Source organism: Amblyomma mixtum, chromosome 3 (assembly GCF_055824585.1).
Source record: "Amblyomma mixtum isolate Tamu chromosome 3, ASM5582458v1, whole genome shotgun sequence".
Taxonomy (NCBI): Eukaryota; Metazoa; Arthropoda; class Arachnida; order Ixodida; family Ixodidae; genus Amblyomma; species Amblyomma mixtum.
Window position 1 is genome coordinate 161,532,638 of NC_143014.1, and position 20,250 is coordinate 161,552,887.

At 48.8% G+C, this 20,250-nt stretch overlaps 1 protein-coding gene across 2 annotated transcripts in view; it reads right to left on the reverse strand.

Moving 5' to 3' along the window:
* Positions 1 to 12,424, reverse strand: part of LOC149352537 (plasmolipin-like) — a 101,430-nt gene extending 89,006 nt beyond the window's left edge. Inside the window, exon 1 of one of the 2 annotated variants that reach the window (XM_089581715.1) lies at positions 12,406 to 12,424. The gene's annotated coding sequence lies outside the window, so the exon portion shown is untranslated. The remainder of the gene's footprint in view (positions 1 to 12,405) is intronic. The other variant, XM_089581714.1, reaches the window with a different exon arrangement.
* Between the last annotated feature and the right edge of the window lie 7,826 nt (positions 12,425 to 20,250).

Below are 20,250 nucleotides of genomic sequence, written 5' to 3' on the forward strand. Positions count from 1 at the left end.
CTCCTTACAGTGCAAAGCCATATTACTGTCAGTAAAAGTTTTCAAGTTGTTTATGTGTTCACGAAGCCTCTCATTAAAGCAACGACCAGACTGACCAACATACCCCTTGCCACAAGAGAGTGGGATGTTATAAACAATGCCTTCAGTACATTTCAGGAATTTTTTCTTGCCATTAATGGTGCACTGCAGCTTTTCGGGAAGTTTATCGGCGGGCAAATCTTTTAATCTATGTTTGAAAGATGCCCTGGAAAAGTCATGGCCCCACCTCATCAGCCAGAGCTTTCACGAACAACTCGCAAGGTTCCATGAAGCAGGCTACCCAGCTGATATCTGTGTTTCTGTCGCCGAAGGCACGTTGAAGAAGAAGCGCCAGGAAGATCAACTACCGTCTGTGCCTTCAGAAAGAAAGAAAGGCGAAATTTCCGTCATTCCCTGCATTCATTGCCTGTCCCACAATCTCAAGAAGATTGGGACAAAAGCGAATGTTCGCGTGGTTTTTTCAGCCCCTGAAAAACTAAGTGTGATATCCAAAAAAACTTCAATAAAACGGAGAGTTGAGCTGGTTGGTACATACTGCTGGGAAAAAATTTTGCCCGCCGATAAACGTCCCCACAATCTGCAGTGCACCATTAACGAAAAGAAAAAGTTCGTGAAATGTACTGAAGGCATTGTTTATGGCATTCCACTCTCTTGTGGCAAGCGGTATGTTGGTCAGTCTGGCCGTTGCTTGAATGAGAGGCTTCGTGAACACAAAAACAACTTGAAAACTTTTACTGGAAGTAATCTGGCTTTGCACTGTGAGGAGTGTGGTTCGGTGCCATTTTTGGATAAGTGCTCGATCGTGGCCAGACACCGGAATCAGTTAACACGCGAAATTATTGAAGGAGCGCGTATCGCTGCTTTGGATGATAAATGTGTCAACAAGCCGTCTATCTCCTTGTCTAAAAAAGAGCTGGCCTTCTTAAACAATCGCTGAGTCGTGCATGCCCGTAGTTCCTCGTTCACCTGATTTTAATTTTTTTTTTCCGGGTGCATGCGCCTGTTTGCCCTCACGGATCACGTTCGTCTTGGTCGCCTTGGTTTCTGTCAGTTGGAAGTTAGCGCCTGTGCTGTGTGCGTCTTTCTCTGTCCCTTGTCCCGTTTTGCGCTTCCTCACATGCCATGGTTAACCGTAAGCTCACCTCCATAATAGAACTGAGCAGCAGAGCTGAGGAGTATGCGACCAACCTAGCCGATCAAAAATTAGCTCAAAACGTGTGACAGTCTCAGCGGAAATCTCGGTGCGGCACGTACCTGGAGCCTCTTAAAAGCTCTCTATTTGATCCGGGCGTGGGAAGGAAGGTACTAACGGATAAACGAAGGAGAGTAGTACACTCCTTCCTTAATATCTATGTACAGGCCTGGCGGCCCCCCTCCCAGACCACGGGGGCCTGGATAATGAAGATTTGAGTTGTAACATTTCCATAGAGGAACTCAGAGCCGAATTGAGCCTGATGAGAAAAACTGTTCACCGGGCCCGTATAAGACAACAGGCAAAATCCTCTACAATCTAGACAACTATGGTTTACAAAAACTAGCGGACAACTTCAACACGAAACTTTGAAGAGAGGGAAGCATCCCTGTGGCGTGGAAAATGGCTGACATCCGTCTTATCCCGAGCCTCAACAAAGAGCTCGACGTCAAAAACTTCAGGCCCACATCCCTGACCTCATGTTTTGGGAAACTCTGAGAGTGTAGTTAACACCAGGCTTATGAAGCACATAGAGAAATATGAGCTTCTCCCTGGTGGCATGCTCTGCTTCAGAACCCATCTGTCTGCGGCGGATATTTTTCTGCAGATAAAAAGAAGAGTTCTCAAACACCCGAACTTTAAAAGGCGCATTTGATAATGTCTCGCAAACCTGCATCCTGGCCAACCTTAAGATGATACTTACTATAAACAGCGGGTATATAACTATGTCAGGGGCTTTCTTACGGATCGGGAGGCTATTCTAACCACCGAGGAACTCACCTCAGCACTATATAGAACATTCCATCGGGCGAGGATGATGTCGATACGCCCCCTCTCTGTGCTGTTGCAAACCTGTTCCGCTGCCGCTTCCACCGCGCTAGCGCGGGGTGTACTATCAGCAACGAATGAAACGCGAACAAGAAAACTGAGGTGGCAACACAAAAACAACAACGTATTAGCTCCTGTATTGGAAATACAAGCGCGGTTGAATGACACTTCTAAAGGTGAGTCCTCGTGCCTTCAAAATGAATATAGCAGGAGCTAATATTCAGCTTCCCCTGGCTAAGATCTGCTTATTTTGCAGTGTGTGGTTCAGTTGTCTTGTTCGCGTTTCATTTCTTGCTGATAGTACACTACAGCCCAGCAAACCAAGAGAACCCTCAGTGGAAAGGTCTATGCACACTGATCCTAAAGGAATCCCCCTAGGGGCTGTACTATCCCCTTTTCTCTTCATCCTCGCCATAAAAAACTCCGGAAGACGAGGATATCGACTTCCCAAAAATGGCCAGTACTTGCGGTGTTTCCTGGTACCCCCTGAGAATATGTAGAATGGCTTGACAAGTACGAGCGTGTGGCAGTTTTAAAGACATGGAACAAATAGGTGAAGCTTAGGCACGTCTTTTTCGCGCTTCATGTGCCACCACCCGGTGCTAGAATCACGAGACCCTTTCGCCGTCGTTGGATGCGTGTAACCCTTTCAACCCCCCCCCCCCCCCCCCCCCGTTATTCCAGTTGGAATCATCAAATTTATACGCCGCCAGCCTTGAATTGGGCGATAAATTCGTACTGCGTTCGCAGTAGTTCCTACGTTTAGCAATTCTTCAACATATTTTAGCAGCATTTCCCCTGACCGACATATGCTAGTAGGTAAGAGAGGGAGATAGAAACTGCGTACGCTTTCCTGTCGCCATCGGCTGGCGCCACGTTCTCCCTTGCACCGCGTAGAAGACATAAAATCATTTTAGCTTTTCTCTAATCACGTGGAGCGGTACAAGCAAGCCTCACTTTACTCCTTCGAAACGAATTATTTCTGGTGAACGCATTTACAAGCGCTAAAAAATTTCGCAATATATTTCGCAAATGGAATAACTGGGACCTGGAGGCTCTATTGTGGAATAATCAGTGCGGTCGTATTTGTGTTACCTGTGACTGCTTGTGCTGTGTAAATGTCGCCCCTTTCGCATTATATATGCAACAATAAACATTTTTCTCTCCAAAGATGTCTACATTGAGTGCAAGCTCTTTTCACGCGGAAATGGAGAAGTTTCAAGAGCGGCTCATCCCACGTGTTGAGGTGTCAACTCATTCGATGAATGAGCAGCATTCATCGCATGTAGGCGAACAACAACAACCGAGTGACAAAGCATAACAAAAAAGCACTGAACCGCAATAGAATATCGCCCATGGCAGCAAATTATAAACTGGAGGACAATGTAGAATCGAATGGTAGCACCACTACGCCGAAGGTTGAAGGCCGTGCAGCTTTCAACCTTCGAAAAGGCGACCAACTCGCCCAAGAGTTTGTGTTGTGTCACCACAAAAGTTATCACAGAAAACTCCGCATTGTGGATGCAGCGCACAATACTGCTGATCAAGGCAGAAATCATGAATACGAACCCTCACTTCAAGGAGCGATTCCAACGTACGAATACTTCAAATGCTTCATCGACTCAGTTTACGGGAATTTCTCATTATAAACTTTTGGTTAGGGCAGTAAGTAGATGATGTGAGCTCGAGGCTGGAAATCTGGATACTGGGAGCGTGCTCGCCCTGGCTCTTACACGGCATGTCTATAAACAACTAGTGCTTATCTTCAAACAACTAAAGAATTCCGCTTGTAGAGGACATCATGCTGGCCCACACACAGTAAAAAATAACAACAGACGTACAAGCTCTGTATTATGTCATTCCCACCAATTCTTGGCAAGAATTGTGACGCCCTCTACACCAGCAGAGACAAGCGTAGTTTCAAGGCAGTTGTTATTTAATTCAATTTTCATAGAAATCACAAAACTAAGTATTTTGCAGCCACTAAATCCCAATGATTCATTTGAAATCATGCTAGTAAAAACTTGTAAAGAACCCACGAAACTTTAATTTTCAGATATTTTACAATTATCCTCCTCCTATACATGCAAGTCTCTGGATATCAATTTTTTATATTGTACAGTCTTAATTTGGGCCGACAAGGGTTAAGAGGCAACTGTTGAAAATTTTGACGGGTGTTGTCGGCAGAAAGAGAGCCCTGCTGCTACTACAGCCACGCATCCAGTACTTCTACGAGATGATCAAAATGTCGGGAGATGAAACGTCTCTGCCTTCCAGCGCGCCCGCCCTGGGATGACCGAAAAAAAGGAAGTATACCTCTGTATGCAAGGCGTTAACGACCAACTTTTCGCTCGCTTCATGCGCTACCCTCTGAATCCGGTCACCGAATTCACAACGCAAGTGTCCATGACAAAAAAGACACATTAAATTACGAAAAGTGATTTTGTCCAAAGTTGTTGGGTATGTCCCTGACGACCACCTGCTGTCTTTGCAGTCAAGCTTAATGTATCATTTGGTCCCACTAGTGTGTTGGCCTCCCTCCATGGTTTCTCTTAAGATGGAGCATGACCACAAAACGGCAAGGCGACCACGCGAAGTGATTTGCGCCACGTATAGATATAATAATCGCTCAGGTCTCCGTCGCTTACGCGTTTCGTATCTTCACGCCGCACCTATGAAGAGGTACCAGGGGAACGTCGTCAACCCTCCATAGGGGATGCTAAAGAAAATGACCTTTGGAACAGGGGTTGCTCTGCGGAGAAACGACGAACATCCTTAAATTATGACTACATGACACGCGCACATGACCTCGACGACACTGCGCAACGTTAAATTGGCGAATAAACCTACTGGTGGTAATATGGCACGCCCCCACGACTCTAGATATAATGCATGGGCAGTATCGGAGATACATGTATCTTCGATACTATCTTTCGATACATTTTGAGTATCGGTATTAGGTATCGCTCGCCAAAAATTAAATTATCAGAGTATCGGTATCGAAAATAAATTTTTATTGTGTCGTGTATTTAAACGATGCTCGACACTAAAAAAAAATGTGCCGCAGATTTGGGAGCTCGCTGAGACCATGCAATAGCACATTGAAAAAAGAAGAATTAGGAAGAGGCGATGGCACGGTCAGTCTTTCTTCCTGTGCTTTTTGCCTGGCAGATAGACGACGTATCTGTCGCGGTTCTGCAGACTCGGAGACAGGAGGGACGATGATATAGGCTCACCGTTGTGGTAAAAACAACAACCAACTCGTTTATACACCAGACGGTGAGACAGATCCAGAACAATTCGTGAAAACGCGTATATATAGTACAAAATACGCGCTCAGCTACAAAACGGTGTCATGCAGACTCACGCGGGGCTAGCCAGTGCCCATACTGAACAGATATTAAGCAGTTTTGGATGCAAGTACAGATGAATTTGCCCGCAGGTTCGGCCATCTTTTGGGGATAAACCCTAGAGCAAAGGAAGAATCGGTTTCTGTTGCCCTTCACCCTTATTTCTAATCGGGGTGGTTGCCAACAGAAATGGAACACTTCCGCCGTCATGGTCAGGACCTTACAGAAGAAGATGTTGTTCACTTTGTCAGCACGACAAAAGTCACACTCTCTTCCACACGCGAGTCAAATGCATCAGCTGACGCATTGTATTCGTTTAGAGAAGCAAGTGCTACAAGCCGTGGTTCTGAAGAGGTGCTAATGAAACTTGAGTTTCTTAACCACCACCACGACCCTCTAGACGACTGGGCTATATGCTTCACTTTATCTCTTGATAAAGGGCGCCTTCATTAAATAGAACAAGACAACATGCATGTGTGCTCCTACATACAGAGGCTTTCTTCATTTGCTTCGCTTGTAGTACGGCAGCATCGCGGGGCTCTTTCAGACCGGCGGTTTGAGCAAATTCTGTAACTTAGGACCGTTAAGCAAAGATGTAACATCTAAAGATATGCTTGGCCTAATATAACTTCCAGCCCTTTAATTTTTTTTTTTCGTTTTTCTTCTAGCTTCTAACGCGGAATGTTCAATTTCAAGCGTCTGTTAAACACAGTGCCGGAGAAATCACTGTTCCGCTTTTCCAAGGGCACAGAGCTTGCACCAGTTAGCACGAGGAAAGGCAGATGCAACCCGGTAAATACGGCAGTAACAAACTAAAGGTATCAGAAAAAGTTTCGAGTTTATTAGTATGCAGTAAAGTGCTAACTAACACTAACTGGTTCGAATGAAGAACATTAGCTTAAAGAGTGCCTTGGTAGACTGCTTATGGAACCGACCGTTTAAGCGTCCCCACGGCTTCTCTCCAATGCTAAAGTTGTAATGAAACCAGCGGCGCCGACAGTGCAGCTTAAAGAAATCCGTGTGGTCGGATTCGTATCGCTGTATCAAGTACTTTAAAGGTTCCAGAAACCACGGAGAAAATCTTAGTTTAGCTACTCATATTACACAGCTTTATTAATATTGGCGATTTCAGTAATGTGTCGATGTATTGATGATATAGAATTTAGTGTCTTTATTGGAAATAAATTACGGTTCTGTAATTTTACCGGTATCGGAAATGCTATTTTCGAGAGTATAGTGCATCAGTACCGAAGATTTGAAGTATTGTGTCCAGCCCTGCTAGATATGTGCCAACTCGTACAGCTTCAACATTCGTTTAGAACCACTCACCTGAAAGTGGATATTGTCAGCCGCAGGTGGTGGTGGTGGAAATATTTTGTTGACAGCGAGAGATTGACGTGGTAGGGGTCCCTAGTCCGAGAGTGCGTAGGCTGATGCTTCCACCCTTGCTTGAGGCGCAGACGCAGGGCTACAATTTTTTGCTGTTATATTATGGGACGATCCGCAGATCAGCACAGCTAGAGTCCACTTTATAACGCTGACAGAACGCTGCAGCTCAAAAGTGACGGCGAAGGTACATCCTACGTACAGACGGCAGTCCCTCAAGATGTGAAGATGTTCTTTAAAGAAACGGTCCTCTGCCATTTCAGATCCTTGTGGTGCCCACCCAGCCAGCCGTGAGCGACCAAAGGAGTAAAGAGACAAGCCAATTCACTACACCGCATTCGCACGAGTTCTGCTCGTACCCGAGCGTGTATGCATGAGACTGGCCTGAAATCGTCTCCGCTGTGTTCTTCATGTTTTATGAGCGGGAATATAGAACATTATCTTATGTGCTGCCCAGATTAAAACACGGAGATCCCCTATTTTAATTAAAATCTAGGCGCCGCTTCTGTGGAACAGTTGCCGGCAGGATAACCGCAAGGCTAATCCCACCAATAGCTAACAATGACTCAGCTCAACTTTACGGGATGTAGGTGTGCGAAAAAAAAATCTAGGCACGGTCATGGAATTCATTTGCTTGAATAGCTACAGGTATATCAGGCGAGGATAATTGATGGCCCCTTAAGGTAACGGAGTGGATTGTAAGAGAACGGAAGCGTATAGACGGTGGCAGAGTGTCGGGTGGGCGGGTGAGATTAGTAAGTTTGAAGGAATAAGGTAGCTGCAGCTGGCACAGGACAGGGTTAATTAAATGAATATGGGAGAGTATTCTGTCCTTCAGTAGACGTGCTTAGGCTGATGATGATGATGAGGGGTCGTGCATGCTCCTTTGGCTGGTTTCGATACTAATATGCGATTGGGCACGAGGGAGCACTGAAATAAATTTGTTCCTGAGCATGCGGCTAGAACGGTTCACGCGGTGCCGGTTGCGTGTTTTAAAGCGGTAGCATTAATGGTACCGTTTAGCAGAGAAACCGCCGTGCTTTGGCGTCCAGAAAATCGAGACTGGTCGAGACGGTCGTGTCGTCCCAACTACATGACGTCGCGCGAGTGATTCAGACACCCCACAGCAATCACTAAGTACTACAATGATAACACCACTACAAAACTGCTCATTGGTCTACATGGCCGTGACGTCATTCCACCACCAATACGCAGTGCCTCTGAAAAAAGAAAAGCAACTGCGCTGAAAAAAAAATGGTGGATCCAGGACAGGAACCCCTGCTCCATGGGTCGTGGAGGCAGGCGCGCTATCCCTGGAACACTTAGGAACGTTCGCTCGACTTGGTTTAAGGGAGGCCTTGTAAGTCTTGCGGTAAATTGAAAAAAAAAAAAAACTCTGTAATGAAGAGCATTTTCCATGTTTGCGAAGTGATGTGCACGGAGGACCCCGGAAGCTGTAGGGACCCATTAAAGCTGTCGTGTCATACCCATAAACCAAACCAAACCAAACCTTAAGATAGAGCTTAAGTGTCCCCTGAAATTTTTTTTCGCGCTGTCGTCGCTGTTTTCCTGCCTGTGTACTGTAACTGTGTGTAAACGGCTTTATGGGGGGGCACGCGCTGCTCGCGGGTAACTGACAACTTCGCGGACACCGGCCTGCCATTGGTCCGTTCATCATAAGTGAAATTCTTGTTATTGGCTCTAACAAGCTCGTTTCCTACAGGATGCAAAACTGTCCCCCAGGATATTATTAAAATTTTTCTAAGGGACATCTTTCTGGTGCCCAAGGGAGACTTTGAAAATTTTTTCGATTGGGCAAGTTCGGCGGGCTAGCCGGCGCGCCTATGACAGGCAGGGCGGCGCAATTGCCACTCTGGCCGGCTTGTATTTTTGACCATTTTAGAGCGAATAAACTGCGCATACTGTCCGAAGATGCAGTCTCCCTCCCAACAATTCTAGACAAAAGCATCTATGAGTGGGGAAACAGTTTATGAAAGCAATTTTTTATATAATGTAAGGTTTCAGTGTAACAATCAATATATCCGCAGACCACCCGACGGCAGTTTTGCAAGTGTTTTTCTTGCTATTGACGTTTTGCTATCGTGAAAAACAATCCTCATTGGTTTTCTATGGCAGTCATAACTGCTCAGTACGATCAATGTAAACATGTTAAAATCAAGCTTTTGTTGCACATCAAAAGACTGGACCATTACTTTCAATATTTCCATAACAGTATCTTACAATTTTTCAGTATTCAAATTTTTGTTCGAGAATGTTGGACATGACAGTCCGTTTTTGCAAGTGCGGCTGGATTAGCGGACCAAAAGAGAACTTCCAGATCACCACCGTCGATAGTCGTTCAGAATTCACTGCGCTTGTGCTACTTCGGGGAAGAGACACACGTCAGCTGCTTTCTCAGGCGCTGTTGTGCAAGTCACTAATGCATTCACTCTCTCTGAGCCGTCCTCAAGAGCCGCACTGACTGAATGCCCCGGGCCCTTCTTCGACGTAACCCCCCCCCCCCCCCCCCCCCCCCCCCCGCTGCTGAGGCATAAACAAGAACGACTTCGGAGCCTCCTTCAGCGTGACAAGGAATGCCTCTCTGGTCGTCAAGAGTTCGGCAATCTTCAGTCGCCAAGCACCGCATTGTAATTGAAAAATGGACACTATCTGTCTGCCAAGACATCTACAGAATCTCGAAGCGAGAATGTGAAGCTGTCAAAGACCAGGTTGAAGAATGCTGAGCGACGATAGCATCCAGGCATCTATGGAAGCTCCTGCGCATCGCCGGAAGTCCTTGTAAAAGCATATAGGGCATTCCAGGCTTCTGCGGCGATTATTGTCGTCTGGACAGCAGCACAAAGAAATATGTGTGCACCCTTCAAGGATCGACAATACTCTGAACTGGCGTTTCCATGTCACCTACTTTTCGTCGATGTACTACAGCCATGGACAAGCTGACCTGAAACGACGGAACGACGGGCGGAAACTACCGGTGGCTTCGTGCAGCTTTGGTAACCTGCTGCAGGAACATCCTCCGGAACAAACTTAATGGGGAGTAATTGTCATTGGAAGCACTGGAGCCGGGGCGTGCCAGTGTGGCGACTAGAAGGTTATGGAAAAAATGAAAGTTCGCACTCGGGCAGTAGAGGTCGGCCCCGCCCAGTGGTGCGGGGAATAGTATTATGTTGTTGCCAGAGTTCTGCTGTAAAAATATTCCTTGGGAGTGCTGTTACACGGGTGTCTGGGTGTCTGCGTGGGCATGCTTACAGCAGGTTTCCCCGCTGCAGTAAAACACTGGCAGGACCATCACCGCACGGTTCTTATTCGACACCCAGTCTATATATCTAAAAAGAATCATTGGCCTGGACTAGGATGGCTTTTGTTAGTACGAAGCGCTATATGTAAAAAAAGAAATCGCCGAACACAGTACTAACGGGCACATTTCAAGCGCGCAGAGTTTCATGCGAGACTGTATTTACTGCAAGCCTTATTAAATTAAATTGGTTTTTGAGGAAAGGAAATGGCGCACTATCTGTCTCACATATATCGGCGGACACCTGAACCAGCCTTATTACGGCAAGCGTGTATTGTGACATGGTGCGTTCTTATCCACGGAGGGTTGTGATATTCGAATTCCATATCATTGATTATTTTTCATTTCGATTGCCCAATGCACTCGCTGTCGCTGGAATCAGTCAGGCAGACGGGCGGATGACAAGAATCGAACATAATTTTTACGAAAGTAATGGTATCATTGCGGATTTACATTCACTGCATGCCTTTCCGTCACTTGAGGAGCAGGAGAAACGTTTATTTAAACCAACTAGACTAGTGACCTTGAGATCGAGGGGATGACTTCCTCATTCCAGGACTCTACTGGTCATGCATGGCTGCTCGACGAACTTACTGGACGAGCGCTCTTGTCCCGCCATTGTTTCGCAGGACAGTTGTACCTCCCACCGCACAAATGATGTGCTAGGCGGCTTTAATTGTTGGGGTCTGCAGCCGCACTCCCACAAGATGTGGAAGCGTGTGGGACGTGAGTCGGAGCACCAGGGGCAGATGCCACGATATGTTAGCAGGTGCATTTTGCTTCTATCTAGGCTTGGGAATGTATTTGTTTGAATAAGTCTGAAAGCTACTGCGTCTTCAATGCTGAGCCTTTTGTGTGTGTTGGGGAGAGGGGGGGGGGATAAACCTTGCGGTCAAGCCGCTGGATCTCGAGGCGTCCGCCGTAATTGGATGGCAGCGGCACGAAGGTAAATGGTGGGGATTTATCGGACGATTGGTTTTGCCCCGCTCGGCTGGTTAACACTCGAGCTAACGCGTTCGCCCTTCGTTCTCCTCCAGTTTCGCGTGGCCCAGCGTCCACGTGATTTGATGGTATTCTTCCAGCGTCGGGCCCAGGATCTGAGCCGCCAGCAGCGGTGTTCGTCTGTTGGCACATTTCCGACAGGCCTGTTGCGAGTCGGTGACGACGTGAACTTCCCTGCATGCCTACCCTGTCGTGGTGCTTAATTACTAGTGCCGCGGCTATGGTTTCAGCCGCAGCCAATATTCCAATGAAGATTGGTTATCTGCTCCGTGTAAACTGCCTAGAGCTTGTGCATCGACTGGTGCCGTGAAAGCCAAAAAAGATTTATGCGCATCCAGATGCGCTACATCTCTCACAGAACGTTCATCCCCTTAAGTTGTTAACTGAAGAAGGTCAGATTGGACGTTGCAGGAGTGATCGTTTGCTCAAATTTACACGCGGTATCTTTGACTTCTGGCCGTGGTGCGCATCTGGCCGCACATACTCTCGAGGCGGGTGCCGTTCTTTGTATGAAGGAATGTGTGTGTTTGGGCGACGCGCACTGAACATAGAGCTGGAGAGTAAAGTAATGCTGGCTGCTGCAGTGAATTAAGCTGCCTAAACATAACGCTTGCGCGACCGCAAGTGAATGCGGTGTGCGTACTTGACGTGTGCCACATGACAAAGTTCGTTTTCGCTAGACCGTCATAGTTGCCTGTCATTAACTAGTATTGCTTGGCGGGTGCGTTTCAATTTCGTTGTCCAGCCACTGGCTCGTTTTCAGGTTGGATAAGAAGTAATTTATGGTATACGTATTTTTCTTCCATACTGATCATGAGATCTGACAATCTTGCGATGCATATGAGAACGGTTCGCATGTGCATCACAATAAAGTACAATGCACGGCAGTTCCAGTTCAATTCAGTGGACGTTTCTGGAACATGGCTGCTTCCGAAAGTGTATAGTGGTAGTTGGATTGCCACAGGCAACGGTTACGGCCGCGGCTACCAGAGGCGGTATGCGAGGGAAAACTGAGGAGAATATTCTAGGCTCATGAAGCAGCGAAAGGTAGGCATTTTAAAATTAATTCCTTCGTTTCTACTGCGCGTTAAGAAAAAAATTATACGGGATGATATCGCACACAAGGCGTCCTAGAGTCTCCGAGGCGTTTCGCGCGACTGACAAGGGGTGGTCCAGGGCCCCTATGAGAATACCAGAAGTAGAAGAACTAAGCCCTCCGTTCCTGCTCCCTGCCACGCTTCTGGACCCGCGTGGCTACTCAGCTAAAGCGACCATTCGCTGCTTTCACGTACCTGGTGGAACGGAGTAGATCATCTTGAGGGCGTCGATTACTGCTGAAACGAGCTGTGGTCCTTCTTGGCACTGCTGACGGGCTTGACGGTCATCGCAGTCCGGGCTGCTTCAAGTGTCGCCTATCCCGCACGGGCCTGGCCTTGGAAGTACGTGCTACACGTGTGGGACAAGAACGGATTATGTCACGCACGTACACGACGCCGTTACTTCGAGCGTCCAAAACTGCGAAGCGGTGCCGCGAAGACGGATCTTGAAAAAACCTCGTCTCCCTGAAGCTGATCGCTTTCCGTCAACGAAGCTGCGTGCCAGTGCAATGGTTCCACGTTCTACGATGTCAAACGTCGCCGCTTTGCAACAGTTCACAGCTCGTAAAAACCCGAACGGCTGCTGTGTGCAAGCTTTGAACCGTTGGCAGCTGCAGTTGCGCAATCCCTTGGACCGCGGTTAAGAGCACGGCCGCAGTGTCACACCTCGCTCACCGCTCAGACGTCGCTCTGTCGCAGGCGGCGGCAGCGAGCGGAGGAGTGATCAGGAAGGCTGCAGCAGGACGGTGGGCGCGTGGAAGGCGCGCGTCTACTCACTCGCGGAGGAGGCGAGCGAACAAGTGAAGCGTCTTCAGGACCTCCGGGGCTCGCTCGCCGACCAGCGCGGGTTGGGCAGCGGGCGCGAGGCATCCGTGAATGACAGGCCTGTCAGAGAAGGGGGAACCTGCTGCTGCCGGTCCGTTCCCGCAAGCACCGTTGTTCTCTGGGCGAGCGTCTCGCCCCGCTCACTGTGCCAACGGATGCCACCCGGAGAAGGGAGGAGGGGGTCCCTAAATAACAACGCCCCTCTGGACAAGAACAGGAGGCAGAAAAAAGACGCCCTGGCTTTTTTCCTGCCCCGCCGGGGCTTCTCTTTCCTGCGCCGCTTCATTCACTGGATCATCACTTACGCACTTGGTCTGGCCGGCCAGAGAGGGGCACCGCCTGACGAGGAGGCCAACGCTTGCGCCACGCTTCGCTCCTTGCCGGTGCTCCCGGCATTGTTTTTCCGCTGTCTGGTCGAGGCAGGAATTCACCTTGGTCAGCAGAGCCGCGTTTAAGCAGTGCAGACTCGTTACACTGCCGTTCTGCCCAGCTCTCATTACTGGCCTGCCCGGCCTGATTGTGGCGCTCAGGCTCCGCGAGGACGTCGCCGCAGCCTTCCAAATGGTCACGCGACTCGTTTCCCAGTGACATATCTGTACTCGCCCTGGGGGTTTGTTCGTGGAAGGCTCTTTTTGGCCAGATAAACAAATTCATGAATTGCGGAAATGAGCGGCGGAAGGGCGCAGAAACAAGCCGGCTCTTGAAGGAGTGGCACAGCGATCAAGCACGCAGGGAGAAAGTGGGCGCTGGTTGCGCGTGGGTTATCCGACAGGCGTCACGGATGCGCCATGTGCCTACGAAGAATCCGCTGCTCGCTCTGCCTAGCGTACGTTTTTGTATACACATCGGCTCTGTTTTTGCCGTCACGATCGAGAGATGATGGGCAGTGGAGCGGATTTGTAGGATAGACGCCATCTGAGGGGCGGCAGGCGGTCCACTCGTCACCTTCCTACATTGTTTTTTTTTTTTGTTTATGGGAAGGTAAAAGAGTTTGCGCCGGATACGCCGGCTCCACTTCTGCACATCGGATCACAACTTTTATCTCCCGCTCCTGCGGTCGTCCTCGGCCCCCGGGACCGTGTAAAGTGCTGCCATCCTCGGTTAAACAATGGAGACCTCGAAAGCGCCTGCACCGGAGCTGACCCTTAACGGGACGGGTCAAGAGCGGCTGCCTCCGAGAGTCGTCGACCTAGGTTGCAACGTGTGGCGCTCATTATTACGCGCCATTCGTCCCAGCTGCGCAACTTTTCCCAGAGTGTTCGTGAATAGAACTGCGCCAGAAGAGAACGCCAATAAGCCCCTGTCTACGTTCGTAAATTTCGCGATGGGAATATTTTGAAGCTAACATCGCGAGAGAGGGATGACGAACGACAGCGAGGAACAGAGAAAAGGCAACTGATCAAGTGACAGGAAATGGTGCGGGGACGTAGACCTCTTGCGAACTACCAAAAACACTGCGGCTAAACCAGCCTGTTTTTCGGGGTTACATTAATAATCCGATTGTGGGGCGAGCAATAAAATGTTCACGAGAGAAAAAGCAGCCTATACTCTTGTTTCTCATTCCCTCATATTCGTGGTTTTATTTGTTTTCACTTCCATTTATATTGTTTAATCGCATTTTATTCGCTCGCCTCCACCTGCTCTGTGCTTGTTGTTGGCATTCCGCCACCCACGTGCTTTTGTTTCTGCTTGCCATCTCGATGCTCCCAGTGGTGTCATATCTGGCATGGCATTGACAATCTGAGCAGGCCTCCGGCAACGATACGTCCCTGGTTTCTACTGTGTTGTTGTTTACCCATTGTATCAATTTTTCTTGGGAAAGCATTGTGTTAGAGACACTCTCAGCATGCGCAATGGATATATAGCAAGACAGTTTTGAGGTTTAGATTTTTCTGCATGTATAGCCTGTGATTTCGCTTGAAGAAAGAGTTGGCCACCCTCGTGGTGTCATTTCGTGTGTTCTTTTCTCCCCGTTTTATTAGCGCAGTTTACACATTCTTGAACATGAACAAGCTACCGCGCAAGCACGTCCTACTAAAATGAAATGTTTTACCCCTTTTCGATTCCAGCGAAGCGCAAGAAGCATTTAAATGCAGATGATGATGTCTTGTATGACATGGCGGCAAGTACCGCTCCATACATCAAATACATCGTCAGAGAGGCCAACATCGACTCTGACGAAGCGCATGACCGATGCAAGTGTGGTTATTAAATATTTTGCACTTTCCTTTAAGGATAGAGCGAATCATGATGCTTATTTTTAACAGTAGTCAATTGTTAGTCGTATCTCTCGCTCAACTGTAGTTTATAACCCGAAGTTAATACACCTGACTATACCGGTTTGCAGTGGACTGATTAATGAACTTACCGCGCGCTTGAAATATTTTTTGTGATACATTGATAAAGAGGTCATAGAATCCTAATATGAGCAAAGCGTGCCAATGCGCACCTAGGGCTGGTTGACCGGCAGAAACACCCTACTTCCTTTGCCCCCTTCGCTGGTCCCGTACACCTTCTGAATATGGCTGGCTCACGTAGAACCATCCACGTAGAAGTTCCATCTTCACCGAACACCAATTCACTCCCACCACGGGTCAAACATACGTCATCATATCCCCGCTTCTTCCTCTTCCAGGAGGCATTTTCGGCCACTCCGTTGGTGCAGGCGTACTTCCAACAACGTCCATGAATATTTTGCAGGTACTTGTCATACTCAAAGAACTTATGCAACAAACAACTTTCTGCGCACAGGTCATAAAATTCGCCTTCACTTGGCGGCAATGAGTCGCTCTTCATTAAACATATTGTTTGCCATGGAACAGTTCCAAACGGACAGGATCAGGTTACGTACCCAATGCAGAGGAGTTAACAGTGGAGCATCAGCGGATGGGCGAAATGTGCTTTTCTCATGGATGCTTAGCACTGGCCCTTCAATAATCATCCTCCAAAGCACCGTTCATTAAAATAGTGTTCCTCCATGTGCCCCTTCCGGTGCGTGTGTTTAAGATGCTTGACCTTCCTGATAACTTGCGGCTAATTAACTCAAACTTCCACCAGTTAGCGTCGTTCTTTATTGGCACATATCAGCTGAATAGCTTAAATTGTGCCGTCACCCACGCAGGTACCCCTTGGCCCAAAGTTTACTTTAATGCCTGGGCCTCTGGAACAGAGCCACGTGTGGGCGGCTGTATGTTATGCAAACACAGAAACACGCGTTGTGTCGCAAGCGTCACCAGTGCAACTCGTCATCGTCTTTCTGTTTGTTGAGACAGCGGAAAAGCGGCGTGACGGGCTGTTATAGGGCTCGCTTTAATGAGGTGGCTCCCCGCTTCCATTTCTTGTCCCCCAGCGCTCTTCTAAAGGCAAGCAGTCAGCGGGTTATTACTTGGTCCGCATTTGCTTTCCATGCTGTGTATTCTAATTTACATGCAAGCTGTGACATGTAAACCTTTGCATTAACCACCGTGAAACCTCCATCTAAAACGTGGGTCATGATGATGTGGGGATCTGGAGTGGATTCTGTTCATAATTAGTGAGTAAGAGAGAAAGTATGCAGTGGCAAAGCACATGGAGAAAGAGTGCTGGGCATAATATCAAGAAAGAAGAGTACGAACTACTATAAAGCGAAAGAACGCTGTAAAGGACACGTTATTTTCTCGATCTAGTCGCAACGCACCATGCGTCCGCACAGAGACACCGCCCGTCGTTCATATATGTTCAAATAAGGTAGACCCATGAGCAAGAGGGCAGACACATCTCGTTCCCGGTCTCGTGCGAATGAAATGCTTGACGGGCGAATGGGGTCATTGAGAGGGCTGATGCGTTCCGTCAGCAACTGGCTCTGTGCTAGCGAGGCTGTTGTGAGGCGAACTGCAATGTAGCTCACGCCTAGCTTTCTGTACAGTATACGAGGTCTGTTAGAAAAGTATCCGACCTTTGGCCGAAGAAAAAAAACTGGCATAACTGGAGCGTTAGAAACCTAATAACCTTCAAAGTAGTCTCCTTGGGGCTCCATATACATCTTCCAGCGGTGCTGCCATTTTTGGAAGTATTCCGAAAAGGCCCTTTTCGGAATGGAATTTAGCTCTGCTGTCGTTGCAGCCATAATGTCCTTTCTTTTCTGAAATCGCGCTCCTTTCAATGGACTCTTGATTTTAGGAAACAGCCAAAAGTCGTAGAGGGACATATCAGGAGAGTAAGGAGCCTGTTGAACTACAGGAGTCTGGTTTTTCGCCAGAAAATTCTGAATCAAATGCGAGGAATGTGCAGGAGCAATGCCGCGAGGGATGCGCCAATTTCTTGTTGACTTGGCGGGCCTTCTTTCGTCTTGGTGACGTGGAATGCGTCCTCTGTGACGACTGTGATTTGGTTTCCGGATCGTACCCGTACACCCAAGACTCGTCACTAGTGATTGCGGCGTCGGTGAAGTCAGGGTAACTGTTTGTGGAATCCAGCATCTCCTGTGAGACTTCAACACGAAGCTGCTTTTTCTCCACTGTTAGCAGCTTCGGCACAAATTTCGCTGCCACTCTCTCCATGGCCAAATATTCGGTGATAATGGAATGTGCAGAAAAATTGCTGATGTCCACCTCTCCCGCTACTTCTCGGATAGTCACACAACAGTCCCGCATCACCACAGCGTTCACTTCGGCAATTACCTGGTAATTTCGGCATGTTGATGGCCGACCGGAGCGTGGCTCTCTCTCCACGGATGTGCGGCCGTCTTTAAACCAGTTGCACTACTGCTTAATCTGTGTGCTGCTCACAGCATCACCACCGAAAGCCGTCTGAACATTTCGAATGGTTTCCACCTGGCTATCGCCAAGTTTCTGGCAAAATTTGAGGTAGTAGCGCTGCTCCTCTCGCTCCGCCATTTTCTTTGCAACAAAAAACCGACGAGAGCACTGCGCACTGCCTCACTCAAACGCTGCTGCCCAGCGACTGACGCTATCGGCAGGAGGGAAAAAAATTCGTGCATGCGCACGAGGGTTCAAGGTCGGCTGCTGTAAGCGCGCTTGTTTCATATCCATCAGGTGTTCGCAAAAAAAAAATAAAGTCGGATACTTTTCTAACAGACCTCGTACCTGCTCAGCGAAGTACGACAGCAACGACACTTTTTTTTTTTTTTTTACATGACGGCAGTGCACATATCAAGGTGAGCGTGGCTTAAGAGGGAGGCGTGAGATTCTCTTCATCGGGTCTGTAAAAGAAACCACGACGCTCACGCTGACCAATGAATGAATGTGCAGCCCATTCACTCATACATGTATGCGAAGTTCCCGAACGGACAGCAGATGTGTAGCCGAATCTCCTTCTTTCAGCGCTGGGGCAACGAGAGGCCTCGCGGGAAGGAAGCAAAGCCGCGGGCGCGCAGTCCCCCTCGCGACCAGCTTCCGGCTGGGGATGCCTCCCCGGGTCGGGCCTGGGTTACGCGACGGGCGGGTAATTCGCGCCAGCTGTTGGTGACCGCGCGCTTCCTGATCGCCCAAGCGCGGACGCTTTATTTTTCCTGGCGTCTGCGGGGGCTGCTGCCGGCGTCAGCCGCAGCCGCGGCCCAGCGCCCGTTTTCAACTTGGCTCGCGCTTCGAAGATAAGCTATCGCCGGAGTGACAGGCGAGCAAAGAGACGCAAGTTCAAAGCCTTGGTCACGGATTTGGGTTGTTTGCCGTTGCGGCCGCACCCTGGCTCAGGGTTATCTACTTTTAGACGAACCGCTCAATAATGGCCTCCTCGCTGTAGCTTCGACCAGCCCGGCTGCGAGCCCTGCGGAGGCGCTCGGAGGGTCAGGGCAGACTCCTCTCCTCCACGCTCCTACTCGTGTCCCGGGCCGGTTCAGGGTCAGCGGGGCTGTTGCGCGGAGCCTGAGGTTAACTGCTGCACGTGCCCCTGACGCTACAGTGGCAAGCGAGTTGAGCGAGTTCCCGGGGAAAGCAGTGCTTGCGCGCCGAGACCCTGTCGTTGGCAGTTCATGGAACCGCAACAGGCAGGTCGTTTTCGGTGAGGGGGCCTTTTAACAGCCAACGTGGCCGAAACATTGACACGGCAAACATTGCATAAATGGAGGTTTTAATTACCAGGCTTTGCGTTCTCAAAAGGGTAAAAACGAAAACAGAGGGCATGGAAGACTAAAAACAGCAACGATGGGAAAACGGAAGGGGGCAATTTCTTTTCTACAGACTTCCCGCGCCTACAGTTTCGTTCGTCGTCGACTGCGTCGTTTCTGCTGGCGTAATACAAATTCACCGCCGTACTTATTGAAGTGAGAATAATATGATGGTATGAGCGACAAAAAACGTGGCCTTCTCAACGGCGCAATTGGGAGGAACGAAAGGGAAATATGTACAGTGCCGGTGCATGATAACGCCATAAAAAAGGGAGCCACGGGGACGTGTTAACATGAGGTAAACGCGATTTCTGCAGCCCGCTCTTACCTGAAGTTGTATAACCGGAATGACGAATAAGAGTAATAAAAGTAAATAGCAGAATATATGCAGAATGCAGATGCAGAGGGCTGAAAATAATTCCAGCCCCCAAGCTAAAAAGTAAACTGCAACTAATGGCTTTTCATCCAGGTGAAGCTGTTCCCCCTTTCATGCACTGCATACACAATTTGCCACAAACCGAGTGCTGTCGTAATTAAGCCGCTTATACGGCGATAGCTGTACATGGCATAAGCATGTGGGCACGCGCATCAAGGATGTACAGCTACGCGGCGCGAATTAGCGGCCGGGAGAAGGAGTAGCAGGAATGGCGACAAGAAGGAGAATGCCCGAGTGTGCAGTTGCAATATGTGGGCACTCAGAAACCGGCAACGCTATCACGGTGAGGCCCCGTGCACTCGAAGAGCACGACAGACGACTACGCGCTGTTGTATTACAGAATAAAACTTTGCGTGCGTTCCGAACGAGACTCATGGATCACTCGGCCATTACCGTGAGGCTACGGGGCGGTGCGTCTGAATGATATTTCTGAGCATAAACGTCCACGTGCTCGGCGATTAAAGTGCTGTAGTACCGCTTGGTGAAGTCGGGTGATTCGAAAGCCGGTCAGCGTCTTCTGAACCTGCAGTGCGACACAGGTTTCATGCCGGGCAGCGGAGAATCAGAACATTGGTGGTGATTACGAGAGAAGCGCTCCATCGCTTGGCAACGCTTATATGCAGCCGCAGACAAATCGTGAGATTGGGACCGAACGTGTCACGGAGACTGATGAAGA